This window comes from Enhydra lutris, unplaced genomic scaffold (genome assembly GCF_002288905.1).
Source record: "Enhydra lutris kenyoni isolate GAN:26980312 unplaced genomic scaffold, ASM228890v2 scaffoldscaffold80, whole genome shotgun sequence".
In the NCBI taxonomy this organism is placed as follows: domain Eukaryota; kingdom Metazoa; phylum Chordata; class Mammalia; order Carnivora; family Mustelidae; genus Enhydra; species Enhydra lutris.
Window position 1 is genome coordinate 15,645 of NW_019154164.1, and position 15,294 is coordinate 30,938.

The window sequence follows — 15,294 nt, forward strand, 5'->3', positions numbered from 1 at the left end:
GAGGAAACGTAAGTAGGAGGAGTGGGAGAGGGAGAAGCAGACTTCCCACCAAGCAGGCGCCCGATGCAGGGCTTGATCCCCGGACCCTGGAATCATGACCTGAGCCAAAGGCAGACCTTAACGACTGAGCCACCCAGGTGCCCTGGAGCACAATTTTGATTTCAGTTAACTCTGTGTCTCCCAGATTGCAAACCCTAAGACCCCCAGTAAACGTACCAATTTTATTTTGCAGATTGCAGTTCTTCCTTTCAGTTATTACATGGCATCAGGAGTGACCAGTCACCATCTCCAGCACTGTTGTGGATTTGAGTGGGTATAAGCGTCTATTTCACTTATCTCTTCAGTGGCTTTGGGTCATGGTGGTTAAGTCCTCTCCGTCCTGAACCTCCCTCCGGTTCAGGCCTTTAGCTGGGTGTTCTGTCTTGCTGGCTTCCATCCTCACTCATATTTTGAGGAGAGGATTCTGTCCTCATGTTTCCTAGTGGAAGATTCCTGTTTAGTAGTCTTCTGAGTACTACTTCGTGGGAAATCCTGCTTCTAAGAAAGGCTTTTATGACCAACCCTCTTCTGGGACTCCTGCAGGTTTTATGTTTAAAGAATATTGTCCTTCCTACTGTAAATTTTTGTCCTGTTGGATTCTTATTACCTTGGGTGATTTTTAAAACTACACTGTCAGGGTGCCTGGTGGCTTAGACGGTTAAGGGTCTGCCTTCAGCTCGGGCCATCATCTCCAGGTCCTGGGATAGAGTCCCATGTCAGGCTTCCAGCTGGGCAGGGAGTCTGCTTCTCCCTCTCCCTCTGCCTCTCCACCTGCTTGTGCTCTGCCTCCCTCTCTCTCTCAAATAAATAAAACCTTAAAAAAAAAAAAAACTCCACTGGCTAAAGATGGAGTAAAAATTAGCTCACTTGCATGCACAATTGGAAAAAGGCTATAAAGCCAAAAAAACAAAGCCAGTAAAAAACTTCTTTTAATTGGTATCTAGAGGCCTTAAAATGAAAAACAGAAATTTGCTTCCCTCACAGGCAATTAGCTTCCAATTCAGATCTTTCCAAGAGGCTTTCAAAATTAGAAAAATAGGCCAAATCCTCATAAACTCCTTCCTTCACACTCATGCACTATACCATCTCCTTTTCCTCTATATCCATCCTTAGCTCAACTCCGCTTCTATGCTGGAGACCCTCCTCACCCCTCTTCAGATCCTACGGGACCTAAAGCTCCCCTTTACCCCCTCCCTTTCTTGCTGCCCCATTTAAGGTTAAGCCTGGGGAAGCAGGAGTTGCCTAGACTTCCTTCCCTCCCTGGTCAAAAGCTGAATTATGGACCATGGCTAAAGAATTCCCCAAAGCCACTGAAGATCTTCATAAATTTGCTGAGGAATTTGCCATTGTGATTAAATATGAACCTGTTTTTTTTTTCTGATTTATATCAACTAATCATAATGCTAGTTGATGGAGGACAGGCTAGGAGCTGCATGCATCTTGCCCATTGGGGTAACACTAGACGATTTCTCCAAATGGAGAGCCACTGACAGAACAGAAGCCCTTAAACTGAGAAAGACTCTGAAACTATTCCTAAGGCTTTCCCAGAATCCATAGATTGCGGGGGGGGGGAGTTCAACAGTGTATTCAAAAACCTGAAGAATCTGTTCTCAATTGTTGTAACCAACTAGAGAGGATCTTTGCCAACAACTCTGGCCTTTCTGCTATTGATCAAACCAATTACACCATTTTTAATCCCATCTTTGTTGATGGCTTTGTTGAAGAACTATTACCATTCCTCATAAAGAAAACTCATTTAAGTTGGCAGACTATGCAAACTCCTAATCTCATTAATCTGCAAATCCACTATTGAACTTATTCAAAGACTAATAAAAAGAAAGCCACCTAGATTATGAGCCTTCAGTTCCAACAGTTAAGAGCTAACCAAAGTAAACCCCCACTTCAGGGTTGTGGCGCTATTCCAAAAGGTACTTGTCATTACTATAAAAAGCTGGAACATTTAAAAACAGATTGCCTAAAACTGAGAAGACTGACTCAAGGCAAGGTTAGTCAGCTTTCCCTGTTTCCATTTCAAGTACTCCTTTCACCAATCTCAACAGTAGAGCTGCTCTGAGGACTTACAGAAGCAGCTTTATTCCTTTCCCCCTCACCACAGTTACGTCAGTTTCCCCCAAAATATTGGTTTGGAGGAGAGGAAAAATCCCCTGTCTCTATTAGGGCTTTACTTATCAGTTTTAGCTCCAACCATCTTTTCCCATCCCATTCTATCTAGCTGGGATCTATTCAGAAACATTATCCATTTCTCCCAACACCTTTGGCTCCCATTCACTCACTAGATCAGGATTATCTTGAAGCCCATCAGGCACACATCTCCTTTTCACAAAAGGGGGAAATATTTTTAAATACGGAACCCTGAAATCCAAATTTTCAGGAAAATCCCAAAACCTTAATATCTGTCTCCGTTCTTGCTCGAAAACTCCTGCCCTAGAACCTCACCTAGCTCTGTTACTGAGATATGACCAGTATCATGTCCATTCATTCTGCACTGCCCATCAAAATGTAAATTGATGAAAAGTATGCACTAAGGCCATCCAAGGAATTAAACCTACCATTGAGGACTGTTTACAGAAAGGATTAGTTGTTCCTAGTCCTGTAACACCCTCATCCTCCTTGTCCATAAACCACATGGAAGAGGATAGAATTTTATACAGGACCTCGGGGCAAGCAATAATAATGTTATTCCTCAGCCCTCACACCTTGCTCACAACCATTCCTCCTAACAGCAAAACCTTTACCAGGTTAGAACCTTGCAGTGCCTTCAGCATACCTGGTGATCCTGAAAGCCCGTTCTTATTTGCCTTCATCTGGGAAGGGCAGTATGCATAAACATTTATGCCACAGGGCTACACCACTTATTTTTCCAAATGCTGAAATCTGACTTTCTTTTTTTTTTTTAGATTTCTGTTTATTTGACAGAGCGGTGCACACGCAGGAGGCGGTTCAGGGGGAGAGAGAGAAGCAGGCTCTCTGCCAAATAGGGAGCCTGACATGGGGCTTGATCCCAGGACCCCCAGGATCGTGGCCTGAATCAAAGGCAGATGTTTAACTGACTGAGCCACCCAGGTGCCCCGAGAGTAGACATTTTAGATCTAGAATTCTCTGAAGGCTCTTCCCTGTTACAATATGTGGATGACCTGTTCCTTTGTTCTCCTTCTCAAGAGGCTTGTACCAAAGATAGCCTTCATCTTCTAAAGGCCCTGGCTAAAAATGGGTAAAGGTGTCTAAAGAAAAACTGCAATTTTGTTTGCCCCAGGTTAAATACTTGGGACACCTTATTTCAAATCCGGGATTACTCCTTGATCCAGACAGAGCCCAGGGACTGTTGTCCTGCCTACCGCCAAATACCAGCTGTGCAGACTTAGGGGCTTAGCTAGATACTGCAGAAATCGGATACCTAATGTTCCAGCCCTGGCCCAACCGCTTTTCTCTCCTCAAATCTGACCAACCTGACCCCCCCTTACTTGAGACCAAGAAAGTCAAGAAGCTCTCATAAAAATAAAGCATGGCCTCTTGACTCCTCCAGCCCTGGGACACCCAAACTATGACCTACCATTCTTTCTCTTCACGCATGAAAGAGAAGGGAATGCCCATGGCATTCTAAGGCAGTGAGATGGGGACCAGTACAGGCCTCTTGGCTCCTATTGCCAACAGTTGGATTCCACAGCCAAGGACTGCCATCCTACATGAGAGCTTACAACTGCCACTGCAAATTAGTTGAGAGCACTGAAGAAATGGTCATGGGTTCCATACTGACGATATATGTTCCCCTTCAGCACTAATTCTCCAGTAGATGAATCTCTCACCCCCAAATACTCCTGCATGCTGTCATTCCTTAAATCCTACTGTCCTGGGGCACCTGGATGGTGCAGTCGGTTAGGCATCCAACTCTTGATTTTGGCTTAAGTTGTGATGGTCATGGGATCGAGCCCTGTGTTGGGCTCCGCACTCAGCGGGAAGTCTGCTTAAGATTCTCGCCCCCCTCTGCCCCCCTCCCACTCATGCTTGCTCTCTCTGATATAAGTAAATCTTTTTTTTAAAGGTATTGATTTATCTGACAGAGAGAAGGAGAAAGAGTACACAAGCAGAGGGAGCAGGAGAGGGAGAAGCAGGCTTCCCGCTGAGCCAGGAGCCTGACAAGGGGCTCAATCCCAGGACCCTGAGATCATGACCTGAATTATTAGGCTGAATTACTTACCTCAACCTAAGTCCCTCCCCCTGCTGCCACCCTGACATTGGCAGGACAGATCACTAACATTTATGTTAACAGCCACTGTGCTTTTGGTATTAAATCTGATTTTGATATGCTTAGGAAACAAAGAGCATTTTTAACCTCTGTGACAACAGATTAAAAACAGTTACGTTTTGGAACTCTTGGCTCGGATTCTATACAAAACCGTAAGGCTTTAGCCATTATCAAAATTCCTGATCATTCAGTGGCAACCATGGAGGAAGCAAAAGGGAATGTGGCCACCCAACAGGCTGCCTTTGGAAATTATAATCCACTTTTACCAGCTGACTTTACTAAAAGTTTGAAGAAACACGTAGAGAGGCCCAAGAAATTGACTCAGGAAAGGATTAAAAATGGTCTCATCAAGGCTGTTGATTTGATCTTCAGTGAAATCTTTGGTATGGGTCAAAGAGCAGACCAGTCCTCCCTGACTGCCTCCGAGAACAAATTCTTAATTATATTCATGAACTTACCCATTCAAATATTGGCAAGATGGTCTTTTGGGGAAACAATATTTTTGGAAACCATCTCTAAAAATAGCCCCACAAGGGGCACCTGGATGGCTTAGTCAGTTGAGCATCAGACTCTTGATTTCAGCTCAGATCATTATCTCAGGGTCATGAGATCGAGTCCTGCGTTGAACTCCATGCTCAGTGGGGAGTCCGCTGGAGATTCTCTCTCCCTCTTCCCCTAATCCGCTGCTTACACTCTCTCTCAAAAAATTTTTAAAAATAGCCACTCAGGGGGCGCCTGGGTGGCTCAGTGGGTTAAGCCTCTGCCTTCAGTTCAGGTCATGATCCCAGGGTTCTGGGATCGAGTCCTGCATCGGGCTTTCTGCTCAGGGGGAGCCTGCTTCCCCCCTCTCTCTGCCTGCCTCTCTGCCTACTTGTGATCTCTCTCTCTGTCAAATAAATAAATAAAATCTTTAAAAAAAAAATAGCCGCTCAGGGGAACCTGGGTGGCTCAGTGGGTTAAAGCCTCTGCCTTCAGCTCAGGTCGTGATCCCAGGGTCCTGGGATCAAGCCCCGCATTGGGCTCTCTGCTCAGTAGGGAGCCTGGTTCCCCCTCACTCTCTCTGCCTCCCTCTCTGCCTACTTGTGGTCTCTGTCTGTCAAATAAATAAAATCTTTAAAAAAAATAGCCCCTCAAATTTATGAGAAATGTCAGATTTGCCCTAAAGATAACCCTGGAAACCCCTTCATAGTTCTAGGGGTCATTTTTCCTTACCCTCTGGACCCTTTGTGAGATGTGGCAATTGGATTTCATCTAGCTGTCACCATTGCAAAGATAGAAATGTGTTTTAGTAATGGTTTGTACGTTTTCTCACTGGGTAGAAGCTTTCCCTTATCACAGATCTACACTATCAGCAATAGGAAAAATCCTATTAGAAAAGATTGTTCCCACCTGGAGAATACCCTTGGAACTTCATAGTGAGCGAGTGACCTATTTCACTGGATAAATATTGCAGGCCATTTGCCACATTTAGCCAGTTATGCAACATTTCTATATTGCCTCTCCATCCTCAATTCTCCAACATTTTAGAACGAGCCGGTGGCATTATAAAAACCCAACTAGGATTTTTCCCACTTGAATGGCCAAAAGCTCCTCCCTTGGTACGACTGAATCTTAGATCCACTAACCCTTTGAATAACTGGAAGACCAGTGAGGTTAGCTCATGGTACATATGAACCTAGCTTTTACTTAAAGGTAAGATGACTTCTTGTAAGGTATCAATATAAACTCTTCAAAGAAATGAGAGAGTGGTAGAACAGTCTTTTCACAGTGCACTTCTAGGAGATAAAGACCTCAAACATCAACAGGGTGAAGGCTGGAGACATTGTTTATTAGAAAAGACCACCATAAAGATTCCCTCCAGTCTGGCTACAGGAGACCCCAGCAGGTATTATTGGCCAGTCATTGTGCTGCTGATGGAGAAGGCATGTACTCGTCGGTTCATGTTTCTTATTTTAAAAAGGCTTCAACATCTAACTGGACCTCAGACTAACCCCTTCTTGGAAAAGGAAGCAGATGACATCTGTGTAGACTGCCCTCACAAGATGCGGGGTCAGGCCAGTGTTATGTTCATAAGATAGGTCACACCAATTCTTGTGAGGCCTATTTCTCTTCCCTTTCATTTCAATGTCTGATTGGGAAAACAATGCTATAATTCAAATGTCCCAATTCCTTGGTACTTCTGGAGACCTTTGTGTTAGATTTGTCACCATGCTCCCCCGGGTCCTTTATTGATAATAATGATCCCATAATGTTACCTATGTACAGTTTTTCCATGGTCCCAAATATTTCCATTAGTTATAGCAAACCATCTCCCTCTGTCACTTTTCATGTCAAGATATTCTTGCCTTAAGAAAATCCTCCATGCTTTATGCTCCTTCCCCCTACATTTTTTTTTAAAGATTGTACTTATTTATTTCAGAGAGCCAGCTAGAGAGAGCCCACTCACAGAGGGAGAGGGAGAGAGAGAAGTAGACTCCCTACTGAACAGGGAGCCCCAGGTGGGGTTCAATCCCAGGCCCCTGGCATCATGACCTGAGCTGAAGGTAGACACTTAACCAACTGGGCCATCTAGGTGCCCTTCACTCCCCCTATATTAAAGAGCACCTCCTGGGTCAATAGAACTTTGATTACCCCCCAAAAAAAAAAGGTGGAAACCCACTCCTTCCCTTCCTATGATTTCCACTGTACAAATTGTGTATCTTCCACTTGTTCTAACAGAAACCTTTTCAGCTGGTCATCGCCATTATGTCAGTCTTTTGGATATTCCTACTTGAATGTACCAACCCATTATGCACCAAACCTCATGCTATCTTTCAGCAGCTCAGTGGTACTCTTTTTTTTTTTTTTTAAAGATTTTTGTTTATTTATTTGACAGAGATCACAAGTAGGCAGAGAGGCAGGCAGAGAGAGAGAGAGGAGGAAGCAGGCTCCCCGCTAAGCAGAGCCCGATGTGGGGCTCGATCCCAGGACCCCGGGATCACGACCTGAGCCAAAGGTAGAGGCTTTAGCCCACTGAGCCACCCAGGCGCCCCACAGTGGTACTCTTTTACAAGAAATATGTTCTTTTAACCAAACCATTGGACCTTCAAAGTTCTCTGATCCCTGGCTAGATGCTCTCCCCCTTCTCCTTTACAAAAATGAGACCTTGGCATTCCATGCACCCCCCACAGTATACATCTTTGTGCATATGCCAACACTCTTTGGTCATTTGATCATTTAAATAGCTGGAGAATTACTGGCCAAGGCCTTTTGGGCCTCCTTATTTTCCCTCTCACAATTCTCAGATTCCATCTGATCTCCCATCACATGAAGAAAAGAGACTTATCCATAACAGATTATCTGATGAAGATCCTTCTGATTATGAAGATAATAGCAGTGATCCCCTGCAGGCTTCTCCATCAATTATCAGTGACTGTTGTCTCCTTTGAGGTTTCTTTTTCTGGCTGGAGGTTGGTACCTTCTAACATGAGATCACATTGTAGAATTTAACTAGAACAGGTCTACAAATTGTATTGTTGTTTTAATTTGTAGCCAACATATTATTGCCAAATTATGTTACGCTTTCCCATTGTCGTTCTACTCAAAATGTCAAAATAATGGTTGCTCAAAGATCTGAAAATATTCATCAGACCCACTCACGAACAATGACAAGTGAAACTTCAGTTGACATAGCCTAGGATCCACTTCCTTAAACATCCTTCTTGCTCAGACGGAGCCTTAAGACTCGCACAGCAGGCATGACAAATATCTACCAACCAGGAGACTCCCTCCACCCCCACCCCCGAGATTTTATGGACCTGGAATAGGCTTTTGGCCAATCAGGCATCACAGTGGGACTACAAAGCCAAGGTTGATCATTGATGCTTTCTTACATAAAGGAAGATCTTAATCAGAAGAGGGAAAAGATAATGGAGAGAATAAATTGGGAGTTGCTAAGAGGGGTATTTAAAAATGGAACCAGGAGGGGGCGCCTGGGTGGCTCAGTGGGTTAAGCTGCTGCCTTCCGCTCAGGTCATGATCTCAGGGTCCTGGGATCGAGTACCGCGTCGGTCTCTCTGCTCAGCAGGGAGCCTGCTTCCCTTCCTCTCTCTGCCTGCCTCTCTGCCTGCTTGCGATCTCTCTCTGTCAAAAAAAAAAAAAAAAACTTAAAAAAAAAAAAAAATGGAACCAGGAGGACATTGAGGAAGTAGGACTTAAGTCTCCTGTCTCAGATTCTCAGAGTTGTTGCTGACCTTAGCTAAAAGTCAAGGCATCTATGGCATTGGTAGAATGGTCCAAAAGGACTTTCTGCCTAGCACTAGTTATAACAACCAATCATGCACAGATTAGTCCAACTGTAGCTATACCAGCACCAGTCACATTTCATCCAAAATGGCTTCAAAACTTTTGCTTTAAAAACCCTAACCTTGGGGCGCCTGGGTGGCTCAGTAGGTTAAGTGTCTGCCTTCGCCTCAGGTCATGATGCCAGGGTCATGGGATCAAGCCCCACGTCAGGCTCTCTGCTCAGCGAGAGTCTGCTTCTCCCTCTCCTCCACTCCCCCCGCCCCATGCTTGCTTTCTCTCAAATAAAATCTTTAAAAACAACCCTAACCAACCCCCCCCCCACCAAGGAAACACACACATTTTATTTTGCCGGTTGCGGTTTTGCCCTTCACTGATCAACACATTCTAAATGTTGGTGAGGAGAGTACTGAAATCTCTTGATTATTTTTAGTGCTGCTTTTGCCAAAATACACGTTTACAGGAAGCTTTGGTAGATAGATACGTACAAGTAGGTCACACTGTGATTATCTAGTGAAAATGTCAGCCCCAAATTAAGTGGATTCTGAATTATCAAAGGAAATTTTGAATGTGCTACTACTTAAAACAAGAATATTATAGCATTAGACATATACTTTATCACCAATGAAACTGACAGCTTCCCACAAACATTTTATGCTCAAGCTCTTAGAATCTATTCTAGTAACTGGAAGAGTGAAGACATTTCTTTAGAAGCCCTGAAGTAATTTCTGTAATGCTCTGTAATGTAAGGAGTGAGTAGGAAAGGTGATTATTTCATCTCCATGAAAAATCCATTTTGAAGAGTATTTTAACTTCCTGTATGTAAGTATGTTAGTACTTTATCTTCCTTCCTATCAGAAGTCTGAAAACTAGTTTTGATTTGTGCTTCAATCCTTCATCCTTCCCAACAGGAAAGAAAGAACTATACCAAAGTTTTAAGGATTCTACAATGCAAAAGAATGGAACTCTGGGTAGCACCTTATGTAATTGCAGCTTATATGAAACAAGTGACAATCTAAATGTAAATAATATTATACTCAAAAAGCTGGCATTTCTTCAAAGACATTCATCTGAGACATTAACATGGTGTGAAAGGGCACCCTCAATTTCACCAAGCCTCTACAAAGTAGGAGTATCATTTTTACAAAAGTGAAGTAGAAAATTCAAAGAAGGGGCGTTTGGGTGGTTCAGTGGGTTAAGCCCCTGCCTTCTGCTCAGGTCATGATCTCAGGGTTCTGGGATTGAGCCCCTCATCGGGTTCTCTGCTCAGCGGGGAGCCTGCTTTCTCCTTCCCCTCTGCCTGCCTCTCTGTCTACTTGTGATCTCTCTGTCAAATAAATAAAATCTTAAAAAAAATGGAGTCTATGAAGTATAGAACTAGGTGGCCACCCCACCGTTCTCCACCAAACTCCTGTTATTAGGAAGTGAAGACTGAAGGAAGGCAGTGGGGATTTTCTGAAGTTCATTGCTTCTAACCAGATCCTTCCTGCTGGTGTTTTTCTCCCATATATAGTAGAGGTGATGAGGAAGCAACGGGTAGATTATAGTAAGCTTATTGGAAAAATATCAGTATTCAGAGTTGTGTTTGGGGTCCAGAAATAAAGTACTCTCTAATGGAAACAGTATTTCAAAGGTTTTGCAAAAGAGAAAGGAGAGGATGTGATTAAATTAAAGCTATTTTATCTAACATTTAATGAGCCTTGTCACTCCTGAAATTCCAACTGCTGTTTTTGCTTGCTTACTTTACCTTTTGCTTAGTCCACGCAAGAACTGATTTAAATTAAACAAAGTGATTACTAATGATCCCATCAGATCCCACGCATTAGGTAGCTTCCATCCCTGTAATTCTGCTATGCAGGATATTGTTTTATTGCAGCACAGTATACTGATGGGCCTTAAAACATGTCACCCCAAAATACAGAACTGTGGCATATTGAATATTTGAAGAGGAAGAAGTTTGAGAAAATGGCAGAAACAGGTTGGTCTCTGACCTCGCCCACATCCCTTGCCTTACTTTCCGGAAACAGGTCTCAAGAAGCATCGTTATCTCTAAGTTAGAAAGGCTGCCAAGAATTACCCCCCCCCCATTTATTTCAATTACCTCATGAGCCCCTGACCTATCAGACCCAGCATAAAAATATACAACTCTACAATTCCTTACAGAATTCCTGTATCCTATAAAACTTAAATAAATCTGCAAAAAAGCTGTGTTAACACGTCTTTGTCAGTTTAATTTTCAGACCCAGCCAGGGACCCCAAGAAGGTTGAGGAAAGCTTTTTCCTTTCGTAAATACGTTAACATGAAATTTATAATTTTATAGGTCATCTCCTTTCTATGTCTATTGCTATTAAAGAGAAATGGAACTATACCACACACAAAGCATAAGTTAACATACTCTTTAATTAGCTGATTTCCTGAATACAACACTAGGCTTGTCGAGGACCATAACTAGCATCCACAGTATATATTTTGATCACATTCTTAACCACTTTAAAGGATTCCAAATGCTTAAACTTCTGCAATTTTATAATTCTATAAAATTTCTTCTGTGATTTTTTTTTATGGGTGCAAATGTGCCAAAGACATGATGATTAAGACTCAAAATACCCTTAATATTTGATCTGGAGGAAAAAGCACTAAACCCGTACATGCAAATACAACAGGTGCATGTTTTAAAAATACATATGAAATTGCCTTAATAAATTGCTAGTTAGGATGAAACAAATAACTAGAGATTCGCTTTGGAGTAACTGCAGTTTTCATTACTATGTATATTATACTGAGGGAACTTCCAGATGTGATGGATGTGTTCCTTATTTTGATGGTGGTGATCATTTCTCAGGTGCAATGTCAATATTTATTGATTGTACATTTAAAATAGAGCAGTTTGTGTTAAGAAAAAAGCCCCAAACCTGTATATCTGTGGCAAAGCAACCAAGGAGGAAGGTGGTTAAGTGATCAGGGCGAAGACAAAAACAACTGGCTTACTTTCTGTGCCCCAGCACTACAGGGACTAGTGTGAGTTTATGGCCTGTGGGCTCACTGAGGTTGCAGGCTCCCTGTCAACCAGATCTTGTTTGTTGCTGACCACGCTTGGGAGTTACTATGATTCTGATTTTAATGGGACATTATTGCAGAGTTTCAAGTAGGGGTCTATATGATTTGAGTGATGAAAGACAAAGTCAAAGGGAACCAAAGCCCTGATGAGACTAACCACAAATGGGAGGGACACCAAGCACAGAAGAGAGGATGGGACCTGCTCTGGGCACCCCAGGCCTGACGGACCCATGCTGGGAAGACAAGTCCTTAGAACATTTGGCTTTGAAAATCAGGAGGGGCTTAACTTGTCTTAATTTGTGTGTTTTAATTATTGGGCTTAGCTCAGGGAGAACCAGAAGACAACAGGAAACTGAGTCCCCGCCCTCAAAGAGCCACCTTTAACAAATAACAGGGCCAAGACATAGCACAAAAGCAGGAGTGTGAGAAGCACCTGAGTATACGTGATGGATATTTATTTGCTCATCTCAAAGCATGTGCTGGAGGGACAGGGAGCTTTAGGAGATGTCTTCAGGAACAAAACTGTTGGCAGGCACCATTTCTCTGCCCTTACCCCATCCTAGGTAGCAGGATGCTTTCAAACCAGCCCAAACACTCCACCTGTCTTGCTAGGACCACGAACCCTGTCCCTGTGCTCCCTTGCAGACCTACCCTGTAAGAGCAACACAACTTCTCAGGCATCTTCCCAAATAGGCTGCTGCCCTGACACACCCCAAAGGGAGCCCCAGGTGGTGAGGACTGATGCCACCCAAAGTGACTCCTGCCCTGGGTTGGGTGGGGGCAGAGATAAGCACACAAGCCAGCATGCTTAAGTCCCAGCAGCCAAGTCCTTTAGCTGGCAGCACAGGGAGAGTTGCCCTGCTGTCAGGTGCAACTGCGGGCCCCAGCAGAAAGACTGGGGGCAGACTTCGGTCTGACTGCTGGCCACACCCACCAACGAAAGCCTCTCGGGGGCGGGGGCAGCTCGGGGAGCACATTGCAGTTTGGTGTGCATGCAACTGTATCACATGGACTTTAAGTGCGGAGAGCGAGCATGAATGTTGATGCTGCCAAATCACCAGCTGGTGGTGGCCTCAGGCCCCTCGACAGCACAGGACAACCCTGTGAGGTGCATCCATAGCATTCAAACCTGCAAATTCAAATCTGCATGCAAATAGCAAATGTGGCTCAGACACAACAGTAGGGCACAGTCAACCCACATAGGAAACACCAATGCAGCGCCCGGTTCTGGTGACCATGGGGCATTGTGCTACAGAGCATCACAAGCCCTCTTCTCCATAAGGGCACTACTTTCAAGCTCAGGAGACATAGCTGACCTTCTTTTTCTTTTCTTTTTTTTTTAAATTTTATTTATTTGACAGAGATCACAAGTAGGCAGAGAGGCAGGCGGGCGGGGGGGGGGAGGGAAGCAGACTCCCTGCTGAGCAGAGAGCCAGATCTGGGGCTTGATCCCAGGACCCTGGGATCATGACCTGAGCCAAAGGCAGAGGCTTAACCCACTGAGCCACCGAGGCGCCCCAACTGACCTCCTTAATACCTAGAAACAAGTACATACAAAATAAGGAGACCGAAGAATAGGCCCCAAATGAAAGAAGATGACAGAACCCTGGCAGAAACTAAATTCTGAAATGGAGATAAGCAATATATCTGATGAAGAATTCCAAATAATGGTCGTCATAAACATACTCACTGGACTTGAGAAGAGTGGGGATCTCAGGGAGACCTTAAAGAGACATAAAACACACTCTACCCTTCTCCCTTAACCCAGATGGGAACAGGGCCCAGATGCCATAATGTGCAAGTCTGGTGCAGTGATTTTGTGACATCAGCAAGCCCAGGGTCACAAGCTCTCACCAGTCCCAGTCATGCTGGGACACACACAAAAAGCCATAGTTTAAAAGGCCTGGAGGGAGGGACGCCTGGGTGGCTCAGTTGGTTAAGCGGCTGCCTTCGGCTCAGGTCATGATCCCAGCATCCTGGGATCGAATCCCACATTGGGCTCCTTGCTCTGCGGGGAGCCTGCTTCTCCCTCTGCCTCTGCCTACCACTCTGTCTGCCTGTGCTCATGCTCTCTCTCTCTCTCTAACAAAAAAAACAAAACAAAACAAAAAAAGGCCTGGAGGGAGGAGCCTGGGTGGTTTAGCTGGTTAAGTGAATGCCTTTAGCTCTGGTCATGATCCCAAGGTTCTGGGATCGAGCCCCGCAGCAGGCTCCAGGGAGCTCTCTTCTCCCCCTGCTTGTTCTCTGTCAAATAAATAAGTATAACCTTAAAAAATATAAATAAAAGGCCTGAAGAGCTTGCAGGGATACTTTCTTCCCCTTCACCTTAAACCCTCAGACCAGAACAGGATCTGGCCGACAGGGAGCTTGCAACCTTAGCAAGTCCATAGTTCACAAGCCCATACCAGCCCCTGTAATGCTGGGGCACAGCAAGTAAGCCACAGTTGTTTTAAACCTGTCTTGTTTTTATTTTTCTTCTTGTTTTGTTTTTATTCTTTTTTTTTCCTTTTTCTCAAATTGTATTATTTTTCATTTTTCTTATTATTTTACTTTCTGTAAGAAGCTATGGTTTAAAGGTACAACTAGCATATACCGCCACAACTCCAGTCAGCCAGCAAAAGTCACCAGGCACAAAGTCTACATTTGGGACAGAAGACACAAGGCCATTCCCTTCAAGTTTAGGAGAAGTACCTGTTCCACCTAATCCATACAAACAAACAAAAAAAGTCAAACAAAATGGGGAGACAGAGGAATATTCTCTAAAACAAAGAAAAAGGAAAACCTCAGAAAAAGAACTAAATGAAGCAGAGATAAGCAATATGCCTGATAAAAGAATTTAAAGTAGTGATTGTAAAGACACTGAGCTGGAGAAAAGAGTGGAAGAATGAAATGAGACTTTCAAAATGGGTAGAAAATACAAAAATGCACCCATCAGAGTTGAAGCATACAATAACAAACACTAGAAGGAATCAACAACAGAGTAGCTGCTGTAGAAGAATGTATCAGCCATCTAGAAGGTAGGCAATGGAAAGCACATAGTTGAACAGCAAAAAGGAAAACAAATTTTTAAATGAGGATAGGTTAAGAGATCTCTTAGACAACATAAAACAAATGTTTGCATTATAGGTGCCCCACAAGAAGAGAGGAAGGTGTTAAAAACTTAATTGAAGAAATAACTGAAAACCTCCCTAACCTAGGGAAGGAATTAGACATCCAAATCCAAGAATCACAGTTCTAAACAAGATGAGCCTAAGGAGGTCTACATCATGACACATATTTAAATTGACAAAAACTAATGGTAAAGGGAGAATTTTAAAGCAGCGAGAAAAATAAGTTACATATAGGAGAAACCCCAGAATGCTGTCAGCTGATTTTTCACCAGAAACTGCAGACCAGCAGGCAATGGCAGGATATATTCAAGTACGAAAAGGAAAAAACCTACAACCAGGAATATTCTACATTGCAAGGTAATCATTCAGATTTAAAGGGGAGTTTCCCAGACAAAGATAAACACCACTAAACCAGCTTTACAAGAGATGTTTTTTTTTTAATTTTTATTTTTATTTATTTATTTATTTTAAAGATTTTATTTATCCATTTGACAAACAGAGATCACAAGTAGGCAGAGAGGCAGGCAGAGAGAGAGGAGGAA